The sequence below is a fragment of the Protomyctophum parallelum genome, assembly GCF_964188405.1.
Source record: "Protomyctophum parallelum genome assembly, chromosome: 11".
In the NCBI taxonomy this organism is placed as follows: Eukaryota; Metazoa; Chordata; class Actinopteri; order Myctophiformes; family Myctophidae; genus Protomyctophum; species Protomyctophum parallelum.
In genome coordinates this window covers 34,981,332-34,997,768 of record NC_139707.1, presented here as the reverse complement: position 1 = coordinate 34,997,768, position 16,437 = coordinate 34,981,332, and positions in this window count along the sequence as shown.

The following is a 16,437-nucleotide window of genomic DNA, read 5'->3' as shown; positions in this document are numbered from 1 at the left end:
CCTGTTCTATTTGTGTACATGTGAACAAGTCAATAGCTAAAGTACAATGCTTAAAACACCAAAAGGGGGTTCCTGTCCAGAATGGTTTAACACAACCCAGAGCACAGCATTTCCCCTGGTATGTTTATGGATGTGGTATCTTGCTCAGAAATGCCACCCCCACACACTGTAGGCTACATAATGCAAACACAAGCAAACATGCTCTTTGTGTGAGATGTTGTGAACAAACGCCAATTGTGTGCCAATTAGATTCAACCAACACTTATAGGCCCTGGCCTATATATACTTTGTCGGATTATAGCTCGCAAACGCATCACACATTCTTTAACCTTTTTCATAATGACAGACACAAAATATGGGACGCCATGTTCAAAGTGGTTAATTATGTTCAAAATGAGGATATTGTTCATTGGTGTGTTTTAATTTGTCATATTTATTGTGTGCCGTCGCTGCCATGTTATCTCAAATCTTGGCTTGTTTCCGGCTTGTTTCCTCAATGTGAATTAAGGTGCAAGTGTTCCCTGTGCGAATACCGTTTTACCACATGAAGACTATAGCGTCTCTATTCTGAGGGTAAACATTCAGCAAAAAATTTAAATAGCAGATCTGCAAGCTTAATAAAAGGCAAGGCTAAACAGGAGGGTGCCTAGTGTAGAGCCCTGGGGGACTCCTAAGGTCTACTAAGTATATGTTTTTATGTGGTTAAGCCCCACAGGAGGCTTGATGAGGCAGCCTGTAGCGACTCCCTCCCCAGCCACCTTAACAATCCTCTCACAAGTACCGGCAGGCATGTCTCCCCCACTGGGTTAATTGGCCACATCATGTCTGGTAGATTTACCTTAAACCCATTTCTACCTTTCACTGCACAAATGGCAGCATAGGGGAATCATCGCTGCGGTCTGCGCCCTAAGCCTGCAATCATGGCACTCTCATGGATTCGTGGCCATAAAGACAGAATTGAGAAGGCAGTGCTGAACTGAACTGTTTATGGCGGGGGATTTTCTAAGTGGGAGGCCTCTTGTTGTTTGATCTATATAGCTGTCAACTTCTGCAAAAATCACATGTTTGAATCGCTGATGTGTGCCAGTATACTATAGAGCCTTAATTGCTCAGAGCATTACATACTGTATGCAGTCATGTGATAATGTACTTCTGAGGGCAGCAGATAGGAGTGGGATGTTGATGGATGAAAGATAATGTCTTATCTTTGTGTCAGTGTTATATTCAATTATGTCGGGATCATTGATGGATCAACATGCAAACTGTGGTCCACATTCAGAGTACAGAGTATATAGAATCATAATAAACGTTGTCACTTCACAGTTTTTTAGATAATCATTAGTAATTGATTGAGGACAAAATTGCATTTCTATAAATAGGATATTTACTTTTTAGTAGTTCCATGGACCGCCTTAACACGGAGCGCGCCAGAACCGTAGCCTATACGTTTTCTACGATTTACTGTATATCCATCGTAACACCCGGTTACGGATATTTGGCTCTTCAAAATAAGGGTTGCAAGAGGAAAACCGTGGAAATGCGTGATCAATAGATGGCGGAGCAGTTCTCTCCTTTTACTGAGGATAAGGTTTTTAGATTAGGAATACGTTTAGATTGTGTCATGGTTTTTCTGCGTTTACGTTTTAGGAATAACGTTATAGGTTTAGGCATATAGTTTGTTTTTTCTGAGCTTACGTTTTAGGAATACCTGGTGGCGACAGATTTGACCTGGAGGGGGAGCATGTTTTGCTGCGAGCGTTCTTTGTATATTTGACGCAGCCCTGCCCTGTTGAATACAAGTGCAACAATTATCACTTATATTCACCCTGAAAACACAAATAAAATGTGATTTTGTCCATACCATATATAACTCATACAATTGGGGTGGTTCTATTTAGCCTTCCTGCTCTTCTATTGAGACATTTAGATGCCGTCAAAGGTCATGTCTCAGCTATAGACACAGGATCTTACACGAAGCAAGCAGGCTTTTAAGCAGGGTTCTTCTATTTACTCAATGGTAAATATCACAGCACTTGCAGCTGGAAACCGGTTTCAACTCCGGGTTAGAAAAGGAAAGTGCAGCTTTAGTCAATACTTGAGAAGTAAACTGCTCCAGTCAATGAAATCATGGTATTATCCTACTGGCATTATTTCCCCGACAGCGTAGAGGAGACAGCTGGCTCATACAGTTGGCATGTAAGGTGTGTTGCTGGCATGCCTCCCCTTTGTTGGCATGCAGTCATTGCAGCCGTTCTGCAAACCGTTTATGTTCGCCTGCACTCTCATTTGGTTCTTTTTCCGTCTTCTCTGCCAAGAATTCTACCACACCATCCAAAGCATGTTTGACATTGCACTGCCTTGCACCGAATTGGACAGTTGCTGTATCTTACCTAGGGGTTCTACACGCTTATCACCCTCGCATCTCGTGTAAAGTAGGTACTGTCCGTTTGACATCCGTTTGGGGCGGCAGTAGCTCAGGTTGTAGAGGGACCGGATGGGAACAGCAAGATTCCCGGTTCGAACCCTTTTTTCACTTGAGCACCTGCCCCTCTAAATGTCTGTGCACGCCACTGGGCATCGGCGTGTGTGTGGGTGGGTGGGTGAATGTAATGCACAATCTATGTAAAGGTGTATCTAGCTAGGGCCTTTGCCCTAGCTAGAAGCCTAAGCTGAAAGAAGCTAGACCACAGAGCTAATGTGCTTGTCGAATTTGAGGTTATTGTCAATATTATTCTATACCACAGGTCGTTTCGAGGAAGCAATCTGATGGGAGAGCTACTGTAGGGTCATGGTTAAAAATGATGACTTCAGTCTTGCTTTCGTTCAGAGTGAGAAAGTTTGTATTCATCCAAGAGGCACTTCAACAGCGGCTGAGCAGGGTGCTATATTTAGAGGTAAAGTTGTATGAGTGTGTGTGTGTGAATGGGTGAATGTAATGCACAATCTATGTAAAGCGCCTTGGATAAAGGCGCTATACGTAAATGCACCATTTACATGTCTTTCATACCACAGGCCCTATAGAATCACACGAATTAGACAGTTTGAGTGAGAAGAGAACACATTTTATTTTCCATACTATTACAGCAGCAGCATTATTCCAGATAATCCACACGATAAATGAATCACAACAACATCTCAAGCGTACATTTAGGAACAAAAAAAGTCTATACATGCTGCGACAGGTAGACCATGGAACTGTTTTTTTTTTATGTCCTTGCCTGCCTGCCTAGCAACACCAAGCTGACACCTCTATGATGTTTGATGATTGTTTTGCCCTCTCATCACGTCTTAACGGCCCAATCTTCTTCACGGACCTAACGAACCTGCATCACCAGAGCTTAAAGGTTGACTCATGACAGCTGCGCTTCCATTGTTTGGCTGAAAAGGTCAACCCCTCTGCAGAGCTATAGAGTGTCCTTAAAGGCACAGTTTCACCAAAAACAAGATGCTTTTCTAAAAGTATTGAGTATTCTTTTGACATATGTTTAGTTCATCCTTGTAATCTCGTTTCAATATTACGAGGTGTGTAAAATGAATACAAATCACAACCACGAATCACAACATTGATTCATAATTGATTTCATGGTGATGCTACACTAATCGAGTCCCCCCCCCCCCCCCTATACTACAGTGTACATGTCCCATTTTGTTTCTGCTTGTCTCTTCAGACATGGAGAGGAAAGCAAGGCCAGGTGCGAAATCTAGTATCTACTAAGAGTCAGAACAGGACACTGCAACATTGTTAAACCTCGGGCGATCCTAATCTTGAAAACAAAACATCCCAAGGAAATAAAAACAAAAAAGTATGTTAAACACAAACACCTCAGATGGAAACGACGGACGGTATGCCGCTGCACATAAACGACATCCACCCTTGGATTGGGTGCATGTCGGGATAGCGACGGCGGTGTTATCGGACTATAATGCCTGTCGGACTGTTGGTATGTCTAACCAACAGGGACGTGTAGAGAGTGGGGCCGTAAGAGGATACTTTTGGACAAAAATAGCAGATCTACAAGCTCACAACGTGTCGCAGTGCGACCAGGAAATTGTTTCAACTCCGGGTTAGAAAAGGAAAGTACAGCTTTAGTCAATACTTTACAAGTAACTGCTCTAGTCGATGAAATCATGCTATTTTCGGGGCGCAACCCAGCACTCTTTAGCTAGTGGACATATGGTGTACGACATGGATTTCTAAACAAATTTGTCCATTCTAGGTTTCAATTCATAATGAGAACCTTCTACAGGTAATCCCAGAATACACATGGTGCTCAGCGCCGAATTAATCATCTGCTGTAAACGGGTGTTTAATCCATTCTGGACGGGGAACCCCTTTTGGTGTTTGGAAGCATCGTGTTATACTTTAGCTAATGAAAAATAGCAGACCTACAAGCTCGTATAGCGTGGCACTCGGTGCCACGCTATACGAGCTTGTAGGTCTGCTATTTTTGTTAAATCGTGAAAATGTGGTCGATATCTTTGAATATTATATTCTTTCAGAGCGAACGTTTTTAACTCAAATCTTTGCTTCTGGGGGAGTCCCTGGAACAACATGTTTTCAGATGGGGGTCGGCAGCCAATTAGTTGAGAACCACTGACATAGAAACATATTCAGAAAACTATTAGGATTTAGAAGCCTTTTTTTAAATCGACATCAGTCCAAAATGGGTTAAGACACATGGCAGACAAAACTGGAGAGCAGTATACGTCGTAAATCCTTTCAGCTTTACCTGTGTCATCATCTCACATTGTCAATAGACCTTTTCATGCTTGACAACACACATTGCAAAATGAGTGTTGAGTTTATTTCCCCGTTGCAGTGAATTTGTGCAAAGACGGCAACACAATTCCACTGAAAAGGTCTGCACAGAGCTACGACGGTGATCGGTGAAGGGAAATTCAAGAACTGTCTCAAAGATTACAATAATTGCTGCGGTAAAACGTCAACAGGTTTCCAGTTATTTTGAGCTTTGTGCTTTCAAACTCATTACACCAGTGAACTGTGTCAGAGGCTGCCCACTGCACATCACAGACAGAACATTTGCTTCTGCTGTCGGATCTTAATAAAGTACATTTCCGAACACTGCTTTGCAAAAACTTTGTTGAGAGCTGGTACACCACGCTGACCTCTGCAGGCTGTCGATCAGCCCATGGTAGAAAAAACAAGAATACAGCTGCCTATACATAATGATATCATGTAGAGATACAGCATTGTTTGTACAATACAGTAGGCCTACCTACCGTACTGTTTGGAAAATAAATACATACAAATTAGCAAGGGAACTCGCTGAGTCAGAAAGTGTTCAATTATTCATGCAAACTGTAATGTACCCAAATAGGCCAACTGTCAGCAACATCCCCATTATGAGAACATAATCTAGGCTACGACGATGGGCCTTGCGAAAGGCCTTGTGATTAAGTTGACAACGTGGAAGTGTAGAAACCATTAAATCCGCCTTATCCTTTGTTATTCTCTATTAGTCTTGTGTCATGTTGCAGTGAGAAATCATGGGAACAAGAAGAGGGTATAGTGTTATGTGTCCTTTAATAGTATATGGGTCAGTGAAGTGTACAGATTCAGATGGCTCCTACTCAAGATCCAAAATAGGTGTTTTAAGCATTATGTTACACTTTAGCAGTTGAAAAATAGCAGATCTACAAGCTCATAACACGGCACGAGTGCTATGAGCTTGTAGGTCTGCTATTTTTTTTTTATCGTGAAAATGTGATTTGAGAGCGAACGTTTTTAACTTAAATCTTTGCTTCTGGAGAGGAAGGGGGGGGGGGGGTCCCTGGAACAGCCAAATTCATTACACCTTGGGGTTCTTGACATGAAAATGTTTGAGAACGACTGACATAGAAACATGAGTTTTTCAGAAAACTGTCAGGATTTAGAAGGCATTTGTAGAATCGACGTCAGGCCTAAATAACTGACCCTGTCTGTCTGTACTGTCTGTCTCTTTCATTTGTACTGGTACATCTTGATGCAGTGGTGCATGCTGTCCGACACGACCAGGTGTCCGTCGGGCAACAGGGCGAGCCCGCGGGGGCTGCTGAGACCCTGGGTGACCACGGGCCGGCCCACGCCCTGGGCCGGGTACAGGACGATCCTGTGCCCTCGCTCCCCCCAGTCCGCCACCAGCACGTTGCCGTCTCCGTCGATGCAGATCCCCCACGGGGAGACCAGGACGGGCCCCAGGCCGGAGCACACGCCCAGGACCCTCACCGTGTTCCAGCCGGGCTCCAGCACCTTGACGCAGGGCTCGCGGCCCGTCTCGCTGCCCCTCTCCGACACGGCCACCATGCCCGAGGTCAGGCACGCCGCCACCAGGTAGGGCCGGTGGAAGCCCGTCACCACCGTGCGCTCCAGGCGAACGCCGGTCTTGGTGTCCAGCCTGAGGGCCACGAGCGTGCCCTTTCGGATGTCGGCCACCAGGAACTCGTCCAGGCGGGTCACCGTCACGCCCCTCGGAGCCTCCAGGTCGTCTCTGTTGGCCGAGCCCGTCGTCCCCGAGCCGCCGAAGGTCTGGAGCAGGCGGCCGTGGCGGTTGAACACGAGCAGGGCGCGCTCCGCCGCGCAGCTCAGCGCGATCAGGCCCTTCGAGTTCACGGCGATGTCAAAGTAGTTCCGGCAGCGCCTCGCGGAGGTGTCGGACGTCGGTGAGGTCACTTGCTGCATGATGTTGCCCTGAGGGTCAGTCACCTGGAATAAGAATTTAAAAAAATATGTTTTACTTTTTTTTGTTGGAAATATGTTATTTCATTTCTATGTTGCTATGCATATGCAACACAATTCATTATGCCAATATTAATCACTTAAACTAGATTTGTTTTGTTGCTGTGAGCAGCACTGTGTGACATGCAGTGTTGTTTTTGGCAGCACATTTTGATTTTAGTTTTAGTCATAGTCTCTTGAATAGTAATTTCGTTTTAGTCACATTTTAGTCACCTGGAGTGTTTTATTAGTCTAGTTTTAGTCGACTAAATCTACAGTTGATTTAGTTGACTAAAATGTATTTTGGCGGGCCTCGATGACTGATTTTGACTGACTGATATTTTACACTTGCTGAAAATAGCCGATCTACAAGCTGCGACGCGTTGTGACCTTGTAGATTGGCTATTTTCATCATGCAACCAAGTGTAAAATGACTTATACTGGATCTCTTGTCCACTAGTCCCTTCCTAACATTTTAGTCTAGTTTTTATTTGTTGACGAAATTATCAATATATTTAGTCTTACTTTCAGTCATCGTAGCTTAGTTTTTATTTAGTTTCCATTTAGTTTTCATCATTGAAAAAAGGTAGTCGACGAACATTTTTCGTCTTCGTTTTAGTCGACAAAAACAACACTGGTGACAGGACTGGTCCCTCTCACAGCACTGTGTGACAGGGACGGTTTAACATGAGAGGGCCATATGACTGCCCTGTCATTCAGTGCTGTGAGAGAGGGGCCTGGCACATTCTGAGCTTTATTACCAATTTTCACAGAATGTTTAACACATTCCTAAATCTTTGCATAATGTTTGACTATTTTCACCTATCATCATGACATGCACCGAAACAGGGTTTAACCCATTTTGGGCGGGAACCCCTTTTGGTGTTTTAAGCATTATGTTATACTTTAGCTATTGGAAAATAGCAGATCTACAAGCTCGTAGCGCGGCACTCGGCTATTTTTGAAAAATCGTGAAAATATGGCCCAAATGTTTGAATATATTCTTTCAGAGCGAATGTTTTTAACTCAAGTCTTTGCTTCTGAGGGGTCCCTGGAACAACATATTTTCAGATGGCGGCCAATTACATAATGTTTGGGGGTCCTTGACATGAAAATGTTTGAGAACGACTGACATATAGAAACATAGGGTTTTTCAGAAAACTGTCAGGATTTAGAAGGCATTTGTAGAATTGTCCTCAGGTCTTGAAAATGCAAACATCGGTGAATAATACTTATATACACACATACACATACACACCTGCACGCGCGCATTTCCACAGTCCACTATGAAGAGTTGGCCCTGTGGCGTGACGTGGACGCCACTGGGGAGGGTGAGCTCCGAGCGACCTGGGCCCTGCTTCCCGAACTGCCTGACCAGATGGCTGCCTCCGGCGTGGAGGAGCTGCTGCGGGAACGCCAGGTCTCCTCCTTCCTCCTCCATCTCCACCAAGGCCGGCTCTCCTCTGTCTCGTCTCCCCCTGTTGTTGTTTTGATCCAGAGGGGAGGAGCTGTCGATGACGGACATGGAGAGAGAGCGAGCGACCGGCACGACTCCCCCCTTCTGTAGGTGTTGTTGAGCGCCGGCGCCTCTGTACCCGCGGCACGGGCTCGAGGCCTTCTTGTTGCCGAGAGTCGGAGAGGAGAGAGCGGAGTTGGAATGAGAGGACTTGTGGTCGCTGCGGTTGACCCTCCACACGCCGACGCAGTTGCCACTCCCACTGACTAACGGACGTGTCTTGCTGTGAGTCAGGTCGGCCGTAGACTTGGATAGACGGGGGTTGTGGTTCAGAGGTCCTCCTCCTCTGCCGCTGCCGCCGCCGCAGTCACGAGGGGAGCTGACGATGAACGTGTAGCAGGAGTCGAGGCTGTCCGTCGGGGAGGGCGCCCGGCCGGAGTCACACCCGGAGGTGCCGTGGGTGTTGTCGTCGGAGGACTGGCTCAGGCGAGAGTGGGGCCTCGTCATGCCCCTAGTGGAGGTCAGATCCAGGCAGCTTTGGCTGGCCAGAGGTTCTCTGTTGTTGCGGGCGGCCATCTTGGGCGAGGTTGCGGAAGCGTAGCCGTGCCTCGAGACGCCCCTGTTTGAATCCTGTCTCGCCCTCGCTCTTTCTCCGTCCCGGCTGTCTGCAGTGCTCCAGCGCTGACTTGGCCTCGGACGCTCCTGTCTTCCTCGTTCGGGCGAGGGGGAACGCTCATGGTCGGAGACTACAGGGGCCACAGCGCGTGGTTTCCTGGGGTTCCGAGGGGAGTAGTGTCTGCCGCCACTGTTCGTCCTATACGAGCGCTCCTCGCCCTCGGAATCGGCATTGTCGAGCGCCGCAGCGGGGACAGACAGAAACCCGTCTTCCCCCGGTGGTTCGGAAGTGGGCGACTCTGTCTCTTCGTCCTGGGACGACTCCCGGTCAGACTGCTCCTCCTGCCTGGGAGGCCACTGTTGCGTCTGCTTCGGCGAGGTCGGCTTCCGCTCCTCTCCTGATTCCTCGTCGCTGCAGCGCACGGAGAGACGGATCTTCCTCACCGACCTGCCCGTCGGCGAGGTCAGCGTCTGCCCTGCAGGCCCAGCTCCGTCCGGGGTGCTCCTACCTTCTCCGTGGCCCGCGTCGCCATGCACGCCACATTGCATCTCTCCGGCGTGGAGAGGACACAGCTGGCCCTGGGGCCCGCAGCCTCCGCCGGGCAGGGACAAGTTGTGTTCCTGCACGCGGATGTCCCCGAAGGTGACGGCGTTGGGCTGGGAGCTGGGCTTGAAGCTCACCTTCTTCAGCGAGAGGGATATCTCCCACGGCTGCAGGAGGTCCGCCACGCCCTTCACCAACAGGTCTTGCTCGGGCGGCGCCGCCACCGCCGCCGCGCTCTGGTGGTGGTCACCACTCCTCTGGATCGTCTCCCGCAGGTGGGCCAGCTTGCCGAGCCGCTGGCTCAGCAGAGACTGACTGACGCGCGCCGCCGCCGCGTTCTCCCTCAGCAGCGTGTCCAGCTGCTGCTGGGCGTCGCGGTGGTCCTGCTCCACGCGCTCCAGCAGGCGGCGCTCCTCCCGGCGCGCCCCGAGGACGGCGCGGTCCACACCCCTCTTCACCGCCTCTGTCTCCACGGCCTGGCGCTCGCACAGGCGGCGGAGCTCCGTCTCGGCCCGGGCCAGGTCGCACAGCGCCTGAGTGGCCCAGCACGGCAGAGGGGACGGGGGCAACGGAGAGAGCTCAGGGTCTTCTGGGAATTCCATGGTGTCCCGAGAGGATGGACTGGGACGGATGGAGTGAATGAGGATGGAGGTTATTGGGGCCTCTGTCGCACAATAAGCTCTTCTTTTGCTGCTTTGTTTTTGGGGCTTTGTCAGTTTGGGCTCCTGAAGAAATAGAAACACGAAAACATTGAATGTCGTGGTTTGTCAGATTTTGAAAACACAAAATCAATTATACATATTAATCTATGAGGATTGTGTGCGCTTCCCCCCCCCCACTCCAACTAAAAGACTGCTTTGTTTTTGTCAGCTCCAGGGGGTTTCAGATGGATAGATAGTGGATAACCTTTGATGAGTGAAAGATCTGTTTGTTCCCTCTCCTTTTTTTCTGAATCAGTTATTAGTTTTAATTATTTAGAGACCAAAGTGTGACAGCTTTTATATGATATCAGCTTATCATCAAATGTTAATAAATTGCAAGCCTTGGTCGAAACATGCTTATCTGTGCCAGGATCATGAATTGTAGGAAATGAAATGGAAAGTTCCATTGTTACCAGTCTTGTTAGCCTAACTTAACCGAAAACCTAAATACTTAGTTGACCGGGTGTTCCAATTAAGGCCACAACGCATCACAAATTCACAACACAATGTAATTGTGAGCTTGTAGATCAGCAATTTCTGCCAAATGTTCTTGATACAAATGACATGCCGTGCTTTTTGTTCTGGTTTGTATGCTTGACTGTACTCTACAGTGTACTGTATATGGGAGGGGTCTGTTACTTCCACAGCATGGTACACACATTGAATACCATAGTTTTGACCTCTTCTTCCTAATCAAATGAAACAGATTTAAGTTAATTTAGTTGCCAGGGTAGTTAAAGTTTTGTATTTCATCCCCATGCCATTTGTCAACCAGATGGGACTTGACCTTCCCCCAGTAACAAAATACAGCTAGGTCACAAATGGAAGTGAGTAAAGCCCATTTTGCCTCTAAAATGCCAAAAGTCAATGGATTTCCTTTAGTCAAAGTAGAAAGATGTGTGTGTGTGTGTGTGTGTGTGTGTGTGTGTGTGTGTGTGTGTGTGTGTGTGTGTGTGTGTGTGTGTGTGTGTGTGTGTGTGTGTGTGTGTGTGTGTGTGTGTGTGTGTGTGTGTGTGTGTGTGTGTGTGTGGCTTTTTTGGTAACACTTTCTATAAAGCCCAAATGGTGTATATTTATAACTAGGTAACACATTAGTGTTGAGAGCTTGTACGGTAGATCAGCTATTTTCGGGGCGCAACCCAACACTCTTTATCTACTGGAGATGTGATGTAACCACATGGATTTCTACACAAATTTGTTCAACGCAAAATGCTGCGTTCCAAGTTCAGGAGACTTCGGAAAAAGCAATTCTCCTGAATGCTGCCTTCCGGGAATGGCATGGAAAGGAGTGGCATTTCTCCATTCACCATGTAGTGAACGCTGCATTCAATGGTCTGGTCTGGTCTGTTGTTTTACAGACGGGTAAAAGGGCAGGGGCTCAAGCCCCCTTTGATGTCTATGTGTGCACGTCCCTGATGAGTATACTGTACACTGCTAAAGCACTATAGCAAGGTGCTTAATAATAATAATAATAATTATTATTATTATTGTTATTTATGTCACAGAGTGCTTTACATTGCATATACAATGCAGTACAATAAAGGCGTGAGTAGGTTGAGAACCATTGTGTCAGAGATGTAAAGATTAGTCTATTAGCATTTCAAATGGAGGCAGACTGCAGCCTCCAGAGAGTGAGAGAGTGAGTGGGAGGTATACAGAAGAAAGCTGCATGGCTCGGGCAATGCCACAAATAATGATTGGCCCTTCCCTCCATGCACTCATGTGGGAGAAAATGTGATGTGACATTATTACAATTCATCTGCAGAGGAGGCTTTGACGGTTTTATTTATGATTTGGAAACAAATGCATGCGATGATTGAAGGCTGTCTGTCTTTGCGATGGACATGATGGTAATGCATTATATCTGTAAATGGAGGATCTGGGAACTGAAGTACCCGTTTTGTGAGACGTTATAGGAATGAAACTGGGATACTGGAGAAACTAGATGGGAGTCAAACTATTCTTTATTCTCCGCTGCAAGATAGTGCTTCTGTCGTTTCTGCGTGCACAACATCCCCCTGTAAAAAATGAATAAAAAAAAGGGCAAAGACGTTTAGGGATATAAAGGGGTTTAGCGGTGACGAAAATGGAGCCCCCACCTGTCCTAGAACATCCCATCTCATTGAAATCCAGTTTGTGAAATGGAGCTGGGCTAGTTAATGATTCACACGGTACAGCTTTGGAGTGCTAAATGAATATGAAATGAACATGTCTTCTCTTCTGTGCCAAGCAGGCCTGGGTCAGCCAGGGTGGCTTTGAAGATGGGACTTAGCTGACAACAACACTGTCCACGAGCAGTGGTGGAAAGTAACCAAGTACTTTTACGTGAGTACTGTACTTAAGTACAATTTTGAGGCGTTTGTACTTTACTTGAGTATTTCCAATTTCCAGTACTTTTACTTCTACTCCACTACATCTCGGAGCCAACATTTGTACTTTTTACTTCACTATACAATTATTTGAAAACTTTAGTTACTAGTTACTTTGGCGTTTTTTAACGTACATTAACCACTTCAACCCTATACATTTTGGCCGTTTGAAAATAGCCGATCTACAAGCTCACAATGCGACGCATTGTGAGCTTGTAGATCGGCTATTTTCAATAGACTTTCTACACATTTTGAACTTGTGAAATGGGACATTCTGCAATATGAATACCTTTACTTTTAGTACTTCAAAGTACATTTTGATGCCGATACTTTTGTACTTTTACTCAAGTTTTCAATTCCGTACTTTTACTTGTAACGAAGTACTTCTAAATTGCAGTATTGGTACTTTTACTTAAGTAAAACAATTGAGTACTTTTTCCAGCACTGTCCACGAGGCATGGTGTCCTGGCTGTCATAGATCCAGGTTTCCGTGCACTCACATTATCATCAGCGTACATTATGAATGAAGGGGATCCGGTTGCTCATAATGTATGTGAGTGTGCTATAAAAGTACTCACAGTTATTATTTAGATAAAGTACAAGTCCAGAATTCGACATTTTTACAAAATCGACATTTTTACAAAAGTATTGGCATTAAAAAATATACTTAAAGTATACTTAAAATATATATATACTTAAAGTATAGTTTTCTTCGAATAATTGTAGTGGAGGATATTTGACTCTGAGGTGGAGCAAAAGTAAAAAGTATAACACATTTGAAATACATTTGAATTACTTGAGTAATTAGTTACTTTCCACCACTGTGAGTGAGTGAGTGGGTGGGTGGGTGAGTGAGTGAGTGAGTGAGTGAGTGAGTGAGTGAGTGAGTGAGTGAGTGAGTGAGTGAGTGAGTGAGTGAGTGAGTGAGTGAGTGAGTGAGTGAGTGAGTGAGTGAGTGAGTGAGTGAGTGAGTGAGTGGGTGAGTGAGTGAGTGAGTGAGTTGCGACACGTCATGAGCTTTTATATATAACTCTATGGTTGCTCAGGAAAATTATCACCCAATACTATATACCCATCCATAAATTATACCCATACGTTACTGACATGTCACAAATATCGACGCCATGCAGGTCTGAAAGCTGTAGATGCAAACAATGAACTCACCCAACGGCCGGGTGATGAAAATGAGAGGATAATCCTATTACAGTAGATCCTTATGATCCTTTTAGTGATGCAGAGCCTACTCCAATGCAAAGCTCATTGTCTCTTAATTATACCTGCTCTCCGGGCAGCCTGCACCTGTCATACCTCCACACAGCGCGAGTTCCTCACCACAACTCATCACACACTACAGTACAGCTGTCACTTTTACTCAAAACCTCTCTCACCCCCTGCACGGATCAGGCTGGGGTTTTTTGTTTGCTGTTGCTAAGAGACAGTCAGACGTACTCTGGTTTCCCTCCAGAGCCATGTCTCTGTATACAACCTTTGAGGATGCATACTGTATATATCGTCACTGACAGTTCTGCTATTATCTTCTGCCTCTTTTAATATTCATACAACAGAATATCACCATGAGGCTCGTGGCTGTAATAAGACCAAATCTAACCTCATTAAGTCCCTGAGAGGAAATTCTGTCACTTCACTTCGCCAAGCAATTACAGCGGCCAAGAAACAAATTTAATGACCACATTCAAAGAAATTTCAAAAGCACACTGTGCATCTTAAGACCTACTCTAGTGCCAAGGCAGCAACATGTATTCTGAAAAAAAGGGTTCCATAATTTCCTCGTACAGTACACATGCAACTTATCAAAAGTCCCATTTATATGCAGCAGAGCTATAATGTGTTCTACACATACTGCTGTGTTCAGAACAATCACAATACTTCGCTAATAGGGATCTTGACAGCGGGATAGAGGGAGAGCCTGTAGGATTCGAATGAACACCAAGAAATACATCCAATCCAATCCAACACAGGGTTTATACAAAGTGCTCTGTAAAGATAGTTAATAGCTAAATACACTGTAAAGCTAAAACAGAAAAAAACTGCTAAATCACACACATAACAATAAAGCCAAACAAGAAACTCTCAAACGGAATTAAAAGCCAAGGTGGTAAAAGTGGGTCTTAAGGCGAGATTTAAAAGTCTGGATGCATGGTGGGGGCCAGTTTGGGGGCTATACGACAGCAAAAGCTCGGTCACCTCTGGTCCTTTAGACGTGCCTTTTTTGTGACCTTAGCCCAGTCTGGGCAGGAACCCCTTTTGGAGTTTTAACTAAGCATTATGTTATACTTTAGCTATTGAAACAATCTACAAGCTCATAGGCGAAATTTACCTTGTTTGTCCAGTTTTAGTGCATTGTCAAATTTGACGCAGAGGTTGGAAACAACGGGTTTGGCATAAGGCTGCCAGGGGACCACGGTTTGTGGGTACAACAACCAGGGCCACTACTATAGGCCCAAACACTACGACTGTCACTATGACATCCACAAAACACAAGACAGAATGTCTTGTTTTGTTGCTGGTTGGCAAGGCAATGAGAACAATAACAATGTTATTTAATAAATGAACAAGAAGAAAGCTTTGCTTATACTATAGTGATCACTGATCAGGATGATGACGATGATGACTATTCTATTATGTAGGTTATACTTGTTATGGCATGACAGTACATGCTGTTTTTATCCTGCTAGTGGCATGCTCTTTCATCCTACCACCACTTCATTCATACTACTACTACCAATATGGGTCTTCCTTGAAAATGAGATTCTGCATCTCTGGCTATCTCTCTTCAATAAAAGTCTGAAAAAAATCTGATCTAAAAAACCACAGGCTGGGATTTTAAATTTTTAATCCGCAGATTGCGATTCAATTTATTGAGCGTGGTCATGCTCCCCAGAGGATGAACCCTATAGTCAGCCATATGAGTGACCTTTAGTGACATATGCTCATGCCAAAATATTTACTTTGCATGCACACAAGATATCACATTAAATAATTAGTCAGATTGCAATTGGATTGTGAAGCATATACACTTTTTGGTTGACCCCCCCATAACCGTTCCTCAATTAAGCGAGACGTTGTCGTTTGCAATGCAATACACGTGTTGTACTAAAACGAAAACGAAAACTTTCACTGATGGAAACCAAATGGAAACTAAGCTATGATGACTAAGACTAAATGAAAATAGCCGATCTACAAGCTCACAACGCGTTGCGCTGCGACGCGTTGTGAGCTTGTAGATCGGCTATTTTCAGCAAGTGTAAAATCAGTCATTACGACAGCATCAAGGCCCACCAAAATACATTAAAATCCTATGACATTTAGTCGACTAAAACTAGACTAAGACCTTAAAAAAGACTAAAATGTGACTAAACAAATGTTTTGACAAAAACAACACTGCAACTAAACAATAAATGGCCACCATACCTCTCAATTGATAGATGTCAGCGTTTGTCCACTGCGTCCTGAGTCCTGAGAATATTTGTCATGCATTGTCGTGTTATGTTGAGCTTTATAACTGCTCTGCATCGAGCAAAACCTGCCCCGGGACACAGGGGTAGCCAATGAGATTTCAGGAAGCTGTGGGCCAAACAGAAAGGTGAGAATGATTGAGCGATTGAGTTAAATGATCACAGCATTGATGTCTTTGATCTTCATCTAGAACAATGCAGAGAGAGTGAGAGATGAGCAAATTATAAATGATTATTCAGATGATCAGAGGTAGAGTATCTAGAGAGGGAAAGGTGTGAATGATAATTAATCATTTTAATCAATATTAGAACAATAGTGTTACTTGCCCTTTCACACATATGACATTTATTTACTGTATACACATTATTTTAGGCCCAGAATCCTCCAGGATCCTGGTGAGTCTGTGGAAAAACAAAAATACTAAAACATATTTAATTTTAATTTTTAATTTTAATTTTTTCACAGAATCAACCGTTTGATGGCCATGATTCACCAGGATCGTGGGTGGCTCCATTCTATATATAGGCTTAACATAATTGATATAAATATTGTTGTAAATC